At 35.7% G+C, this 17,896-nt stretch overlaps 1 protein-coding gene and 1 pseudogene across 3 annotated transcripts in view; one reads left to right on the forward strand and one right to left on the reverse strand.

Annotated features, from left to right (window-relative positions):
* The window catches only part of CEP57L1 (centrosomal protein 57 like 1), a 64,210-nt gene that overhangs the window by 20,688 nt on the left and 25,626 nt on the right, over positions 1–17,896 (forward strand). The window lies entirely within an intron of this gene.
* Positions 14,033–14,786, reverse strand: LOC123608836 (annotated as a pseudogene).

The raw sequence follows: 17,896 nt of genomic DNA on the forward strand, positions 1-17,896 counted from the left end.
CAAAACCATATTAATAGGAGCTTCTGTATAGTGGGATTATAGTCCACTTAAAAATTTTTAATTAAATATTATATAGTACACAAACTATACTAGCAAGTTTCATCTGAAAAGTTACTACTAAGTAGGCTGACAATGACAGAATAAGATTTTCCATAAGATCCACCTAGAAACTACTTTTATAACATGGTTAGGACAGCGGGGCCACTATAAAACCATTATTCCCTTGTTTCTGTGGAAAATGGAATATTAAATTATAGATAAGGATGTGAGATACTTCATTTTCCACAGTCTTAGAAAATCCCTATATTCACATTCATACATACAAGTCCACGTTTCACACAGTTTTCCTGAGTGAAAAAGATGCTCTGCCAGGGTGTGGCAAGAGTGGGAATCACATTTGAATTCTTCTGTCAGTTGCTCTAGATAGGACTGTGCTATGAGAGGGACTTTGAGGACCTTTACCCACTAAATGTAGGGAGAAGCTGGCAGTGGTTGGTTGAATAACTGGTTTCTTTATAAAAACGTTTTTGAGGGGGCACCTAGGTGGCTCAGTCGGCTAAGCACCCAACTCTTAATTTCAGCTCAGGTCATAATCATGCGGTTTGTGAGTTCAAGCTCTGTGCACAGCACATAGCCTGCTTGAGATTCTGTCGTCTCCCTCTCCCCCTCCTCTGCTTGCTCGCTCTCTCTCTCTCTCTCTCAAGATAAATAAACATTTAAAACTTTTTAATTAGGAACTCCTAACAGTGATCAGTTAGTGCTTATTGTCTAAAGCCATTTTAGTCTTCTATTGATGTTTAGATAATATGCTTGCTATGTAGTGAAATTGCAGTTTTATAAGATCCCAGAACAAATATGGTGTGTGATTTGTGCAGTGTTTATCCCACCCTTGGAAAAGATGGAAATTACATGTCTGAATAAGGAATACACAGCTTTTCAGGAAAATTATAAAAGTGCTGAAGGAATATTTTTTATGGTGGCATTGTTGAAAAGGGATTAATTTTTCTTAAAAATGGCCAGAGTACCTGCATATAATGAAAATATTTAGTGTGTTTGTGGCCTGTGAGTAGAAGAAGGAATACCGAGTATTGGACTGGGACTGTACATCATCATCACCCTTGGCGGGAGCAAAGTTTGCTCTTCCTCCTGTTGTGTCTGGACAGATCCCAGGGCCTGCGGTGAACTTTGCAATCTAGTTCTCAAAGTCCCAGAGAATGTTAAAACATTTACATGGAGTCTGGGGTACTAGTAGTCTGATCTCACTTGTTGTTTTGTTTTCTAGGTTTTTATGGGTGAAACTTTTTATATTTGAGGAAATTGTAAAAGATGGTTAAATATGGGAAGGAAAAGGATTTTTTATAATTTTTAACATCCTGTCTTACATAATTCTTATTCTTACTATATAATTCTTACTACTAAAAAAATTCCTACTACTACTAATCAATACCTGTATGAAATTATGCATGGGATACATTTGAGAACCAGAAAATAGCCTCTCCATCCTAGTTTCTAGGCATTCAGAATACCTTGGTATATATTCCATTTACTGTGATTGTAAGACATTTTTTTTTTTCACACTTAAAAAAAGTTCTAGGGGCGCCTGAGTGGTTCAGTGGGTTGAGTGCCTGACTTTCGATTTTGGCTCAGGTCATGATATCACAGTCATGGGATTGAGCCCTGCATCAGGCTCTGCGCTGAGCATGGAGTCTGCTTAAGCTTCTCTCTCTCTGTCTCCCTCTGCCCCTCTCCCCTACTCATGCATGTGCTCCCTCTCTCTTTTTCTCTTCCTTAAAAAAAAAAATTCTAAAATAGTGATATGTCTTATAATTGTTATTGGCCTGGAATAAAGTCGGATTACTTCAGAGAGGATTTGCATTTGCCTCTACCAGTCATTAGCACTACTACCAACCTGAGGCCATTTTAAATTAAATTCTCTGTTTAAGAGTTTGTTTTTAATCTCACCGGTAGTATGAATTCAGAGTAGAAAGTTGTGTAAGAACTGTCTTTGCGATAAAATTCCCTCTCCTTGGTGCCTGGCACTTGAAAGATAGAGACTTTCAAGTTTCCTTGCTGTCTCTTTCTGCATACATAGTGCATTTATTTCCCATTTATCCTTCTCTTCATTTGTAGCCTTTCTTTTGTTTCAGCTTTATTTAAAAAAAAAATTTTTTTAATGTTTATTTTTGAGAGAGAGAGAGAGAGACAGAGAGAGTACGAGCAGGGGAGGGAGACACAGAATCTGAAGCAGGCTCTAGGCTCTGAGCTGTCAGCATGGAGCCTGACGTGGGGCTCAAACCCACAAACTGCAAGATCATGACCTGAGCTAAAGTTAGATGCTTAACCAACTGAGCCACCCAGGTGCCCCTGTTTCAGCTTTACCTGATAGATGTCCTATTTTCTTTTCTTGTGGTACATAAAAGAGCAATGCATCTTATAATAAGGTGGTGGCTTAGATTTGAGAAAAGACCCCTCAGACACTTGGTTAGGCCTTTACTTACCATCCTTTTTCGGAACTTGTTTATTCTTAAGGTAGACACGCTTCTGATAAACTTAATGTCGTTGTTACACATTTCTTTGTTCATTTCTCTTTGGTGATCTTCAAACTTAAATTTGCATTGGAATTGGTGAGTGAAAAGTATATATTTCTGGGCCCAGAGATTGTTTCTGTGGACCTGGGTGATGCCCTCTAATCTGTACTTTTAATAAAAACCCACAAGGTATTCATACCTAAGTGACTAAAGGACCACACTTAGAGAAAAACTACCTGCATACTCTATAACTACGTGAATACTCATGGTTTCAGCTTCCATCTGTATTTATTGATGACTTCCACATTTTTATATTTAGTCTAAACCATTTTTCTTCTAGGCCAAATTCATTTATACAACTAACATGTCTCTATTAAGGCAGAATTCATTCTGACCCAGGCTACCTGGGTTCAACTCTCAACTCAACCACTTAATAGTTGTGTGACCTTGGGCAAAGTTACTTAGCTTCTCAGGTATCAGAGGGTCACTGTGGTGATTTTATAGATCCATACATACAAAGTTCTTTGACCAGAGTCTAGTACATGATAAGCTCAGTTTAAGTGTTAACAATTTCTATGTTGTTATTATTCCACAAGCACCTCAAACATTTCTAAAATGAACCTTTTTTTTTTAACTTAAATTTTAGTTAACATACAGTGCAATATTGGTTTCAGGAGTAGAATTCAGTGATTCATCACTTGTATACAATACTCAGTGCTAATCAAAACAAAGTGCCCTCCTTAATATCTGTCACCCATCTAGCCCATCTCCCACCCACTTCCCTCCATCAACCCTCAGTTTGTTCTCTATCATTGAGTCTCAGGTGGTTTGTTTCCCTCTCTCTCCTCCCCTTCCTTCCCATATGTTCATCTGTTTTGTTTCTTAAATTCCACATATGAATGAAATCATATGGTATTTGTCTTTCTCTGATTGACTTATTTTGCTTAGCATAATACATTCTAGTTCCATCCATGTCATTGCAAATGGCAAGATTTCATTCTTTTTGATGGCTGAGTAATATTCCATTCCATTTTGTGTGTGTGTGTGTGTGTGTGTATATATATATATATATATATATATATATATATATATATATATATATACATATATATATATGTATATTTATATATACACACACACTATAAACATCGGGGTACCCCTTCAAATCTTTATTTTTGTATCCTCTGGGTAAATACCTAGTAGTGCAATTGCTGGATCATAGGGCAGTTCTATTTTTAGATTTTTGAGGACCCTCCATACTGTCCCAACAAATGAGAGTCCAGGACTATATGGCTTCCTGGGGGAATTCTTCCAGACATTTAAAGAAGAGTTAATGCCTATTCTTCTGAAACTGTTCCAAAAAATAGAAATAGAAGGTAAACTTCCATATTCCCTCTACAAGGCCAGCCTTACCTTGATTCTTGATTCCAAAATCAGACAAAGACCCCACTGAAGAAGGAGAATGAGAGGCCAATATCCCTGATGAACATGGATGCAAAAATTCTCAACAAGTTACTAGCAAATCAAATCCAACAGTACATTAAAAGAATTATTCACCATGACCAAGTGGGATTTATTCCTGCGCTGCAGGGGTGGATCAATATTCACAAATCAATCAACTTGCTATACTACATTAATAAAAGAAAGGATAAGAACCATATGATCCTCTTAATAGATGTAGAAAAAGCATTTGACAAAATCCAGCATCCTTTCTTGATAAAAACCCTCAAGAAAGTAGGGATAGAAGGAACATACCTCAAGATCATAAAGGCCACATATCAAAGACCCACAGCTAATATCATCCTCAATGGGGAAAAACTGAGAGCTTTTCCTCTATGGTCAGGAACAAGACAGGGAAGTCCACTCCCACCATTACTATTTAACATAGTACTAGAAGTCTTAGTCTCAGCAATCAGACAACATAAAGAAATAAAAGACATCCAAACTGGCAAGGAAGATGTCAAAATTTCACTCTTTGCAGATGACATGGTATGCTATGTAGAAAACCCAAGTCTCCACCTAAAAATTGCTAGAACTGATATATGAATTCAGCAAAGTCACAGGATATAAAATCAATGCACAGAAATGTTGCATTTCTATACACCAACAATAAAGCAGCAGAGACAGAAATCAAGGAATCAATCCCATTTACAACTGCACCAAAAACCATGAGATACCTATGAATAAACCTAACAAACGAGGTAAAAGATCTGGTTTCTGAAAACTATAGGACACTCATGAAAGAACTTGAAGAGGACACAAAGAAATGGAAAAACATTCCATGCTCATGTGTTGGAAAAACAAACATTGTTAAAATGTCTATACTACCCAAAGCAATCTACACATTCAGTGCAATCCCTATGAAAATACCACCAGCATTATTCACAGAGCTAGAACAAACAATTCTAAAATTTGTATGGAACCAGAGAAGACCTTGAATAGCCAAAGTAATGTTGAAAAAAAAAAGCAAAGTGGGAGGCATCATGATTCCAGACTTCAAGCCTATATTACAAAGCTGTAATCATCAAGACAGTATGGTACTGGCATAGAAACAGACACATAGATCAATAGAACACAGTAGAGAGCTGAGAAATGGACCCACAACTGTATGGTCAACTAATCTTCAACAAATGGTGTTGGGAAAATTGGGCAGCTACATGCAGAAGAATGAATCTGGGCCACTGTGTTACACCACACACAAAAATAAATTCAAAATGGATGAAAGACCTAAATGGGAGACAAGAAATCATCAAAATCTTAGAGAAGAACACAGGAAGCAACCTTTTTGACCTTGGCCATAGCAACTTCTAGACATGTCTCCAGAGGCAAGGGAAACAAAAGTGAACATGAACTATTGAGACTTCATCTAAATGAAAATCTTCTGCACAGTGAAGGAAACAATCAACAAAATTAAAAGGTAACTTATGGAATGACAGAAAATATTTGCAAATGACATGTCAGATAAAGGGTTAATATCCAAAATCTATAAAGAATTTGTTAATCTCAACACCCAAGAAACAAATAGCCCAGTTAATAAATGGGCAGGAGACCTGAACAGACACTTTTCCAAAAAAGACATATAGAAGGCTAACAGGCACATGAAAAGATGCTCAACATCGCTCATCATCAGGGAAATACAAATCAAAACCACGATGAGATACCACCTCACACCTGTTAGAATGGCTAAAATTAACAACACAGGAAACAGCAGATGTTGGCTAGGATATGGAGAAAGGGGAACCCTCTTATCCTGTTGGTGAGAATGCACACTGGTGCAGCCACTCTGGAGAACAGTATGGAGGGTCCTCAAAAAACTAAAAATAGAACTGCCCTATGATCCAGCAATTGCACTACTAGGTATTTACCCAGAGGATACAAAAATAAAGATTTGAAGGGGCACATGCACCCCAATGTTTATAGCAGCATTAATCAACAATAGCCAAACTATGGAAAGATCCCAGATGTCCATCAGCTGATGAATGGATAAAGACATTGTGGTATTTATATATAATAGAATACTATTTAGCTATCAAAAAGAGTGAAATCTTGCCATTTGCGATGACATAGATGAAGCTAGAGTGTATTATGCTAAGCACAATAAGTCAGAGAAAGACAAATACCATGTGGTTTCATACATATGTGGAATTTAAGAAACCAAACAGATGAACATAAGGGAAGGGAATCAAAAGATAAAAACAAGGAGGGAGACAAACTATAAAAGACTCATAAACATAGAGAACAAACTGAGGGTTGCTGGTGGGGTGTTGGGCGGAGGGATGGGCTAGATGGGTGATGGGTATTGAGGAGGGCACTTGTTATGATAACTTACTGAACCACCCAGGTGCCCCTCGATTGTATCTCCTAAGTATCTTTCATGTTTATCTCATCTACACCAGTCTTAATTCAGGCCTATATTTTTCCTTGTCTTAATTACTTCATCAACCTCTTAATTTGTGCCCCTGCCAATAATTCTTCCCCCTTCAGTCTGTCTATCTCAGAGCTATCCGAATAACCTTGTGAGAATGCAAACATGATCATGTTATTTTCCTTTATATATTTCATTGGCTCCACGTTGCCTGATCCTACAAAAGACAAACTCTAGTGTGATGTATAAAATCTTTTGTGGTTTGGCCCTTACATACCTTTTTAGCCATCTGTTACTGCCAACATTTATTTACTTTGCTCCAGCCAGATTCACTAGGGTCTATCATGTCCATCAATTATTTTACATTCTATCTCTACTAAGTCAGTATCTCCAAATTTTGTATTCCTGTTAAGCCACTGTTTGCTTGTTTTGGTCTCTGTCTTTCACATTCTTCCTCAATGTCTGCTAAGCCTTGATTAAACAAACAACTTCTACCTCAGAGTCAGGCACTAAAAAACTGATTGGAAACTCTAAATCCATCCAATCCATTTATTTTGTCATCTTTAGTATCTTTATTAACTTGAGCTAGTCATATTCTGTCCCTAAGGATCGTCCCCTCTCCACTTAAGTATATAGAGTACCAATATTCTCAGAGCTGAATGTTTACCCTACCGTCACCTGTGCTGAGTGTCCCTCAATCCAGATATACTCTGTAATTCTCTCTTCATAGAAGAAAAAAAAAAATTCAGTCTCCCAAATGGGGGTAAAGGAGTCTTCTGGCTCCATAAAGAGGTGAAGGGAGTTTGGGCGTATAATTTACTTCTAAACTAAACTTTCATCCTGTTTCCTAGTGTTTGGCTGTATCTTAACTCTTAGAGAAGTACAGCTGATTTCTGAGCCATTTGGAGGTTCTGCAGGGTAAACTTAAAAAATCACTTTTCTTACTTGGGTTAGGAGACTGCCTCTCTTGCATTAGCTAAATCTGTTACTATTTGTACATCTGTTTTCTATTTTTCCAAAATTTTGTTATTGTCCTTGCAGTTTATATCTTTTTTAAAAAAGCATTTCAATATTATTTTAGTGTGTTTCCAAGAGGGAGCAAAAGCTAGTGTGTATGTCCACTCTGGCATATTTACCTAAACTCCTCTTTCAAAACTGTTTGGAATTTTAAATTATTTCTGGCTTTACTTATTTTTCCACCAATCAGGAAGAGTTAGATGATCTCTCTCTTGTATTCCCATGACACTCTGTGTATGCTTTTGTTACGGAACTGATCCCATTGAGTCATATGTTGTTTTTAACTTGTCTCCCCTACCACACATTGTTATGTAACCAATCTACAGAACTTTTTCATCTGGGAAAACTGAAACTCTGTAACTCCCCTTATACTAACCTCTCCTCAGCCACCATTCTACTTTCTGATTCTATGAGTTTGACTACTCTAGACACCTTTTAGAAGGGAATCATACATTATTTGTCTTTTTGTAGCTGGCTTTTTTCATTTAACATCTGTCCTCAGTGTTTATCCATGTCTTCATATATGTCAAAATTTCTTTTTTTAAGGCCAAATTATATTCCATTGTATGTGTATACATTTTGTTTAGCCATTGATGGGTATTTGGGTAGCTTCTACCTTTTGACTATTGTGAATGATGCCAGTATGAGCATGATTGTACAGATACGTTTTCAAGAGACCCTGCTTTCAATTCTTTTGGATGTATCCAAAAGTGTGATTGTCTTTTAAGATATTAAAGACATATTTCTTTTTTAAAGAAAACAGTTTCCCCCTTTATAAAAAATAGAATGTTTTTCCTTTGGGGCTTTGATGATGTTTTGTTATGTTGAGATTCAGGTTATACATTCCTGGCCAGAATACTGCTTAAGTGACATGTCTTTTTCAGAGTTTCACATTCAGGGGCACAATGTCCCTCTTAACCTCTTAAGGGTTATGTTAATTTTAATCACTCAAAGTGTTCTGTTTCTTTATTATATAGTTAGTACTTTTTTTCTTGCATCTTATAAGCAATCTGTGGAAGAGACACTTAAGACCATGCAGATATTCTAGTTTTCATCAAAATTTCTACCCTTGAATTTAGCATTAATGCTTCTTACCTAAATCAGTCTTTACTATGAAGGCTGAAAAATGATGTTTTCTTTTCAAATTTTTATTTAAATTCTAGTTAGTTAACATATAGTGCAATATTGTTTTCAGCAGTAGAATTTAGTGATTCATTACATATAACACCCAGTGCTCAACACAAGTGCCCTCCTTAATACCCATCACCCATTTAGCACATCCCCCATACACCCCCCTCCCTTAATTCTCAGTTTGTTCTCTATTGTAAAGAATCTCTTATGGTTTATTTCCCTTTCTTTCTTTTTTTTCCCACCTTCCCATATATTCATCTGTTTTGTTTCTTAAATTCCACATATGAGTGAAATCATATGGTATTTGTCTTTTTCTGACAGACTATTTTGCTTAGCATGATACACTCTAGCTCCATCCATGTTGTTGCAGATGGCAAAGTTTCATTCCTTTTGATGGCCGAGTAATATTCCATTGTATGTATATACCACATCTTTATCCATTCAAAAATGATTTTCAAATCCAATAAGGGCTATTTAGTTTAAAGTTAATTATGAATTGTGTTAAATAGATCAATTGGAATGTCAAATGGTCAATATATTAAATGTAAGATTTGCTGCCACTATTAAGTACATATATTATACATGATAATCATTGAAGTGTAATGATTAAACTGCTTCTGAAATTTTAGAATATAATAATTATAGCATTCCTATAAAGTCATTACATATTTTTAAAATTTTGATATATAGTATACTTTTTTTTTTTTTTAAGATTTCACTTTTAAGAAATCTCTGTACACAACATGGGGCTTGAACTCATAACCCTGAGATCCAGAGTTGCATGCTCTACCAACTAAGCCAGCCAGATGCCCCTATAGTGTGCTTTTCTTATTCTCAGTTTACAGATTGTTTACCAGGAACTCTACTGTCTGAATCCTCTTAGTGAACTCTATTTAATTAATGAGTAGCCAAATAATAGTCACCTTCTGCTATTGGAGAAAAACAAACTTTACAGTATGGAGTAGCTTTGAGAACTTTAGCTGAATGGAAAGTTATAAACTCTTTTTCCTTTTTAAAGCATAAGTCTCATTCTGTGTTTGTCTAAAACATTTAGCATCTCTTAAGTAGGTCTAAAGCTGCTACAGTTTCAAGCAATATGGCAGATTTGATGTTCAGAGAAACCTCTGGTAAAGAACACGGAAATGATGTATAAAATGTTAAAACATTTATAGGTTAAAACATATATATATGGGTGAGTTGGAAGCAAAGTAAGTGGAAAATATGAGGCTGTATGCAATGAGCAAGCCCAGTTCCATGGGGATAAAGGAGCTCTAGAACCCATTTTATCCTTGAGGTCACCTTCTGATCCCTCATGGCCCAACACCTGGGCATTAAGGAGGTGTTTCTGCTTGCATGGGGCAGGAGATAAGTTCTTACGGGCATGCTCAGAGGTAAGTCTGGACACTGCAGTGTAAAGCTGGGATCCCCAAAGGATAAAACTTTCTGTTAATGATGGGAAAATAACCGCCTTTCAGAATGACACCATTAGGGGACCTGGGTAGCTCAGTCGGTTAAACCTCCGACCCTTGATCTCAGCTCAGGTCTTGATCTCAGGGTTGTGTGAGTTCAAGCCCTGCATTGGTCTCCGCACTGGGCGTGAAGCCTACTTAAAACAAAAACAAAAACAAAAACAAAAACAAAAACAAAAACAAAAACAGAATGACATTGTTTGTTTCATCCTTGGCTGTGAATGGAGTGGACAAAAAGAATCTCTCCTCATCACAGTTCTACTCCAATGTGGGTTTGGAGTTGGAATTCACACTGGCAAAAACAAATCTCAATATAAAAGTTCAGTTTAATGGTGCCTTGGGTTTGGGTGCCCTAAGATGGAAATCTTCTCTGAAGAAAAGTGCTTTAAATACTGGCTTTGAAGTATCCCCATAAAGTTCTAAGCATATACCTTTAAAGAGTGTTCTTGGGATCAACACATGTGGTAGGGAGAGGAAGGAAGCTCTTTTAGGCAGAGAAGTCAAGCTTCATTGAAGACCCAACAAAGGTTTCACTGATACTACAGGAAGCTCTGGAGATGGGGTGATCCTTCAGAGTTCACTTGAGTTAGGACAAGAGGGTTAGGCCTTTTTGGATGAGCAACCCTCATTGGATGTGGGCTGCTCCTGGAAGGAGCCTTGACCTTAGGTGAGATAGTATTCTTTAGACAAAGCAACCCCAAAGAGGGCCAATAGCCAAGAGCCACTTTCTGGCAGGATTCCCAGCAGCTGTGGAAAAAGTTCACATTCCTGAAAGGGAATCCAGGTAGTTCATCATAATGTCTACCACAGTGAGCAAAGAAAACTTATAGGTGAACATAGCAAACACTGACTTTATAAATCAAAATAATATTGTCTATTTTGTGTGGTTAAAATAAAAATAGAACTAAAAATTTCAGAATCATAGTATTTGGAGGGGAGTGATTGGAATTAATGCCTTCTAAGATCTGTTATATGGTAGAATACTATACAGCAGGGAAAAATGAATGCCATACAGCTTCATGTTCCAACATAAACAGCAAGATTCTTTGAATGGAAAAAGTGTGATATCATTTATGTAAAGTTTAAAAACCATCAACACCAAACAATATATTGTATATTAAGGATACATACAAATATGATAAAACTTCACAGGTATTAGAATGAGTAACACAAAATTCAAAGCAAGAATTAGGGAAGACACACAGAGGGCTTCCATAGCACTGTAACACTATTTCTTAATCTAGGTGTGGATATACAGAAATTTTTTTTATTGTAATTCCTTTAACTATACATATATGTATTATATATGTAGTAAATTATTTTTTAAAAAACTCTATTAAAGTAGAGTTTAAGGTATTTAGAAGGGAGAAATCTGCTGGTTTTGGTGACCAAAGTATGCTAAAGTTATCTCCTAGGTTAGTATTCAGCTGTGCTAATCTGGATCCAGTCAAGTCTACTGAGAATTAATCAGAAATGAATGATCAGTTATATGATTGAGTCATCTCCATTTGATTTATCAAATTTGCCCTCAAACAGGGGATGGGATTGCTCTTTTACAGGCCTTTCAGATCCAGTAAATGATGAAATTTGAAGTTTGAAAATGATTCTAAATTCTGCAGTAAGTTTTTGTTAGATGAATTCAATATATAATAGTTATCACAGTAAATATTCAATGCAACATCTACATCAATAAATATAGAAGCTCTACTTTTTTCTCTTGAAATCCGTCTCATCCATAAAAATCAGAGAAAGCAGCTTTGAATTCATCAGGAAGATAGTGAGCTCTGTTTCTCTGGAGACATACAGTCGAGCTTAAATGACCTGTTAAAAATAGTGTGAGAATAAGTTTGTATTGAAAGAAAGGGTTAGAATAGATAGCCTCTAAGATGCTTTTGGACTTTACTAAGATTACATACTTTTATGTTTGATTCGGTGTTTCTTACTTCCCATTTCTCTTCAGGAGGCGTTTTCCTGATGACTCTCCATTAGGGTAGTCTTTGTTAAATAAATGTAAATCAACCAGAGTTCTTAAGAGAGAATATTTTTCTCTAGTGTCATGGATTTTTGAGTGCAGGAAACTTGAGCTGTGTGACTTTAAGCAAATTAATTAGTGTCTCTGGACTTTGGCTCATACATCTATAAAATGAGAAGATTGCAGCTGATATAAGTTTTAAATGGATATGTGAAATTTTCCTATCAATTCTAGAACTCCCAAATATTTATGACTTATACAGACTTATGGTACCATGGACTTCTCCATATATTCTCAAACATTTTGAATATAGTCACTACTGTTTCAGAAAACTAAAAAACTTGAAATAGCCTTTGTTACCTCTTAATATTTTTCAGAGGAAAATACAAGATAATGTTTTTTTAAAAAACAGACTCTATTTCACTGTGTTCTGAAATTGATTGTAACTTAACCTTCAGATTAGTTATTTTGAATATCCCTGCAATGCAAATGTCTCATATTTTTTTAATTTTACAACGCTATAATTTTTGAATGACACTTTAATTCTTAAGTCTATAGCAGTATTCTTGCACTTTTAATATAAACTATTAAGGGAATATTTTACAGTATATTAGGTAAAAAATTCTAATATTTGGGTCAAAAACTAATAAAATTACATATAAATTAAATATGGGTCAAAAGCATAATTTTAGTTTTATTCTCCCATTTGATTATGCTGGGAAATTTTTAATTATTTTAAATTATTGCATATAGGATAGCCCATTAATAACTTCCCATTCAATTTATTAAGGTTAAGAAGTTACTAAAGGTCAATTATAGAGGAAAATAAATCAAGGCAGAATTACATGATTGTTTCACATCTTATCAAGCAGGAAACTCTAAATTGCAAATAACTTTATTAAACCTTAGGTTTCTGTTATTATGTCCTTGTCACTATTCTTAATGTTTCACTGTGCAACAAAATTATGAGTTGCAGTCAGTGTATTAGCTTTAATAGAGCTTTCAAAACAAATACCACAGGCTGGGTGGCTTAAATAAAGAAATTTATTTCTCACAGTTCTGGATGCCACAAGTCCAAGATCAAGATGTCAGCAGATTTGGTTTCTTCTGAGGCCTCTTTCCTTGACTTGCAGATGGTTGTCTTCCCACATGCCTTCACTTGGTCTTTCCTCTGTGTGCACACATCCCTGATATATCTATTTGTGTATCTAAATTTCCTCTTTTTATAAGGACACCAGTTAAATTGGATTAGAACCCATCCTAACGGTTTTATTTTAACTGAATCGCCTTTTTAAATGCCCTGCTCTAAATATAGTCACATTCTAAAATACTGAAGGTTAGAGATTTAACATATGAATTTGGGGGGTACAGTCAATGAAATTGTATATGGTTTTCTTACCTGCCATAGAAGTTTTCAAGAATGAAAATTATTGATTCTGTGCAAATGGTTTGCATGCTCTGTATAGTTGTTTGTTTGCACTGTGACTTATGGCAGGTTAACTCAGGATGAATGATAGGACGCGCTTTATGAGTGCTCTGTGATTTTAAGTCAGGTAATTGAAGTTCTCTTCAAAAAGACATCGTAATTTGAATCGAATTTGTATGTCTTTTGCTAATTTATCTTCCTCTAGTTGCCCTTTTAGTATGGGGCCCTTGGAACTATCTTTAGTTCTTACATTATACCATCAGTGGTCTCTTCCTCTTCAAAATCAATTGACTTTTTTTTTTTAATCTAAACTACTTTCTCCTTGAAACAATCTCTTCTTTGTTGTTGTTGTTGTTGTTAGTTCATGTCTTTTATTAACCCATATACAAATACTTGTCTTCCAGGGGTAACTGGGTGGTTCAGTCAGTTAAGCATCCGACTTCGGCTCAGGTTGTGATCTTGTGGTCTGTGAGTTCAAGCCCTGTGTCAGGCTCTGTGCTGACAGCCCGGAGCCTGAGCCTGCTTTGGATTCTGTGTCTCCATCTCTATCTGCTCCTCCCTCGCTCACACACTCTCTTTCTCTCTCAAAAATAAACATTAAAGTAAAATAAAACAAAAAAACAATTACTTGTCTTCTGGTTTGTTGAAGCAACAGTGTAACAACATTTGCCACAATAATGTCTGTCAAAAGTGACTAGTCATAAAAGTGTCTAGTCATTAAAACTCCAGCATCACATTCATCTGAAGGGCATTCCCGACAAAGGTGACTGATTTTGCCATTCTCATCCACCTTATAGTATTTCAGGATGACCAGTTTAACCTTTCTCTTATGCTTATTCTTCTTGGGCATGGTGTAAGAGACTTCTTCCTTTTCTTTTTTTTTTTTTTTTTTAATTTTTTTTTTTCAACGTTTATTTATTTTTGGGACAGAGAGAGACAGAGCATGAACGGGGGAGGGGCAGAGAGAGAGGGAGACACAGAATCGGAAACAGGCTCCAGGCTCTGAACCATCAGCCCAGAGCCCGACGCGGGGCTCAAACTCACGGAGCGCGAGATCGTGACCTGGCTGAAGTTGGACGCTTAACCGACTGCGCCACCCAGGCGCCCCGACTTCTTCCTTTTCTTAGCACCACCACAGAGTCTCAACACAAGATGGAGAGTGGACTCCTTTTGAATGTTGTAGTCAAAGTACATCCATCTTCCAGTTGCTTGCCAGCGAAGATAGGTCTCTGCTGATCAGGAAGAGTTCCTTATCCTGAATCTTGGCCTTCACATTTTCTATTGTATTTGAAGGTTCAACCTCAAGAGTGATGGTCTTCCCCATAAGAGTTTTCACGAAAATCAGCCTCTTGGCAGTGGATCCACCACAGATGGTGGATCAGAAAGTCCTCTGTTTGTTTTGACATCATAGTTTTCTGGTTCTTTTCCCTCATAGGTTTCTCTTTCTCTTGTTTTCCTTATCTGAAATCTTTTGTATTTAGACTCTTCCTTTAGGTGACTTCTATTCTATGGTTTTATATACCATCCATATGCTGACAATGTCATTGTTTATATTTCTGTACTAGAACTCTCCTCCAAGCTTTAGACTCTTCTATCAAACTACCTATTTCTTATCTTAATTTGGATGTCTCACAGTTAGAATAGTGTTTGACACATATCAGTACTATATGAGTATTAGCCATTATCTTTGTTTTCTTTTTAATAAATGGCACTAGCATCTATCCAGTTATTTAAGCTAGAAACCTTGATTTATCCCTTTTCTTCTCCTCTTAATCCAGTTCATCACTTGTGTCTTCAGGATACATCTTGCTTGTATACACTCTCTTCATCTCCATTTTCACCACCCTAATCCAAACACAGCATCATCTCTTACCTGGCTAACTGCAAATATCCCCAAACTATAGGCTGTTTAACATAGTGATTAAGAACCCAGGCTCTGGAATTGGACTGGCTAGGTTTAAATCCTGGCTCCACCACTTACGAGTTGTATGAACTTAGGTGACTTCTATTTCTTTATTTCTTCTTAGTGCCTCTATTTCTTTATTTATAAAAAAAATAGTAATAATAACAACAACAACAATAATCCTTACCTCATAGGATTGTTACAAGGATTAGATGAGATACTACATGTACAGGGCTTAGAATCACAGCTAAAAATTCAATATAAGTTGGCCATTCTCAGATTTGCACAGGAGCAGGAGTGGTCTTTATTCAAATTGCTAACTTCTAACATTTTAAAAAATAAAGTCTTTCAGTTATATAAAAAGATTTACTAAATTATATAACAAATACCTGTATACCCCTCTATAATCACCTGTCTTTTTGCATCCTCACCCACTTAACTACCATCCTGAGTTTGGTATTTATTATCTCATACTTGTCTTTATACTTTTGATGCATATGAATATATCTCTAAACAATGTATAATATTTTTTTACATGCCTGATAACATATTGAACATATTCTTTGCATCTCCCTTTTTTTCTTCAACATGTTTTTAAGATTTGTCCACAAGGGTACATGTTGCTGTTTCATTCATTCTTTTTTACTGCTGCATAGTAGTCCAATGAATAACTTTTGTCCCTTTCTTACTGGTATGTTATCTTTAAAGATTTAATTTGTGGGGCTTTATATCTTATTTTGTTAATAATTTATTAGCTATGTGCATGTAGGTACCCTCTCTCAGGCTATGGCTTTTCTTTTTACCTTTGTAATGGCATCTTGTGATGTGTATTTTTTATGTTAAAATAATCAGTCTTCTAACTTACAGGTAGGGATTTTATGTCATGTTTTCAAAAGCCTTCAAAGCCCAAAGCTGCTAAAGACATTCTCCTATATGCTCTCCTGGACATATTTCTTTGTACATTTTGGTTTTTAACACATATGGATTTAACTTTTGATACAGTTTTGAAATAAGGATCCAGTTGTTTTTGAATTTTGAGAATCAGTTTTTCCCTCACCAATTATGAATAGCCTAACTATTCTCCACTGATAAGAAGTTCCCTTTTTGTCATATATCAAGTTATTATACAGGGTTTGGTCTGTTTCTGAGCTGTGTTCTGTTAGTCTGTTAATCGCTCCTGACTGTTTCACTGACTTAATTATTTTAGTTTCATGGTAAGTCTTGATAACTGACAGGACAAGTTTCTTCATCTTATTGTTCTTCAAAAATCTTTTGACGATTCTAGGCCTTTTACCTATTTTCTTGCCTTTAAAAGAGCTTTGAGGGGCGCCTGGGTGGCGCAGTCGGTTAAGCGTCCGACTTCAGCCAGGTCACGATCTCGCGGTCCGTGAGTTCGAGCCCCGCGTCAGGCTCTGGGCTGATGGCTCAGAGCCTGGAGCCTGTTTCCGATTCTGTGTCTCCCTCTCTCTCTGCCCCTCCCCCGTTCATGCTCTGTCTCTCTCTGTCCCAAAAATAAATAAACGTTGAAAAAAAAAATTTAAAAAAAAAGAGCTTTGAAATGTAAAAAATGATATTTCCTTGTTTTCTTTTAAAATAAATGTTTGTTTACCTTTACCACATGAGACACACTGTGTTTCCTACTAGATTTAATTCTGTTCCATTCCATTGTACTTCACCTGAAATATGTTTTCTTTCAAAATAAATATGGCTACCATTTATCAAATACATATTTTGCTCACAGTGCATACTTGCAGACATAAATTCTAAGTGCTTTATATACATTATCATATTTTGTCTATAGCACCCCTATGAGATACTACCATCCAAATTATGTAGAGAAGGAAATTGAGACCCAGAAAAGTTTAAAAGTTTTTCTAAAAGTCAGAAAGATGGTACGTTGGAGATCAGAATTTGAACTGAGTTCAAACTCCAAAGGTTACTTTTATATCTGGATACAACTGGTTTTCTTTCATTATTGTTAAGGTTTATTGTTTATTAGCTACATTTTTCTCTAAATTGATGGTTTATAATCACTTGACATTCTTCTGTTATGATGCTAGTATTTTTCTTCTGATTTATAAAAGCTTTTGCTGTATGAATGATATTCCCCTTTGTCCTTCATTGCATATTTTTTTTTCTGCGTTCTTTTGCCTTTTGGTTTTGTGCATAATTTTTATATGGTATAGTTGAATTTTAATGTAGCCTTTGTATCTTTTATTTTTACCATAGTTCTAAACATAAAACATCTTACCATTTCTATGATTCTTTTAATTATTCAGATTTTTTAAATAATTTTTAAAGTTTTTTAAAAAATTGACTCTGTAACATACCTGAAATTTGTATTGATATATGGAATGAGATAAAGGTTTAATTGGATTTTTTTCCTAAAATTTTTCTAACACTGAATGAACAACAAATGCATCATTTGTTGAATCCAGTGGAAGTATTTATGTTAAATTCTTATGTGTACTGGTTTCCGTTGACCAGTTGGTTTTTATATCATTGTCTTAACATTTTAGTTGTATACTATAAATAATAGATTGTAGTATCTATTAGGGCATCTGTAAGGCAAGTTCTTTAATCAA

This window comes from Leopardus geoffroyi, chromosome B2, assembly GCF_018350155.1.
Source record: "Leopardus geoffroyi isolate Oge1 chromosome B2, O.geoffroyi_Oge1_pat1.0, whole genome shotgun sequence".
Taxonomy (NCBI): Eukaryota; Metazoa; Chordata; class Mammalia; order Carnivora; family Felidae; genus Leopardus; species Leopardus geoffroyi.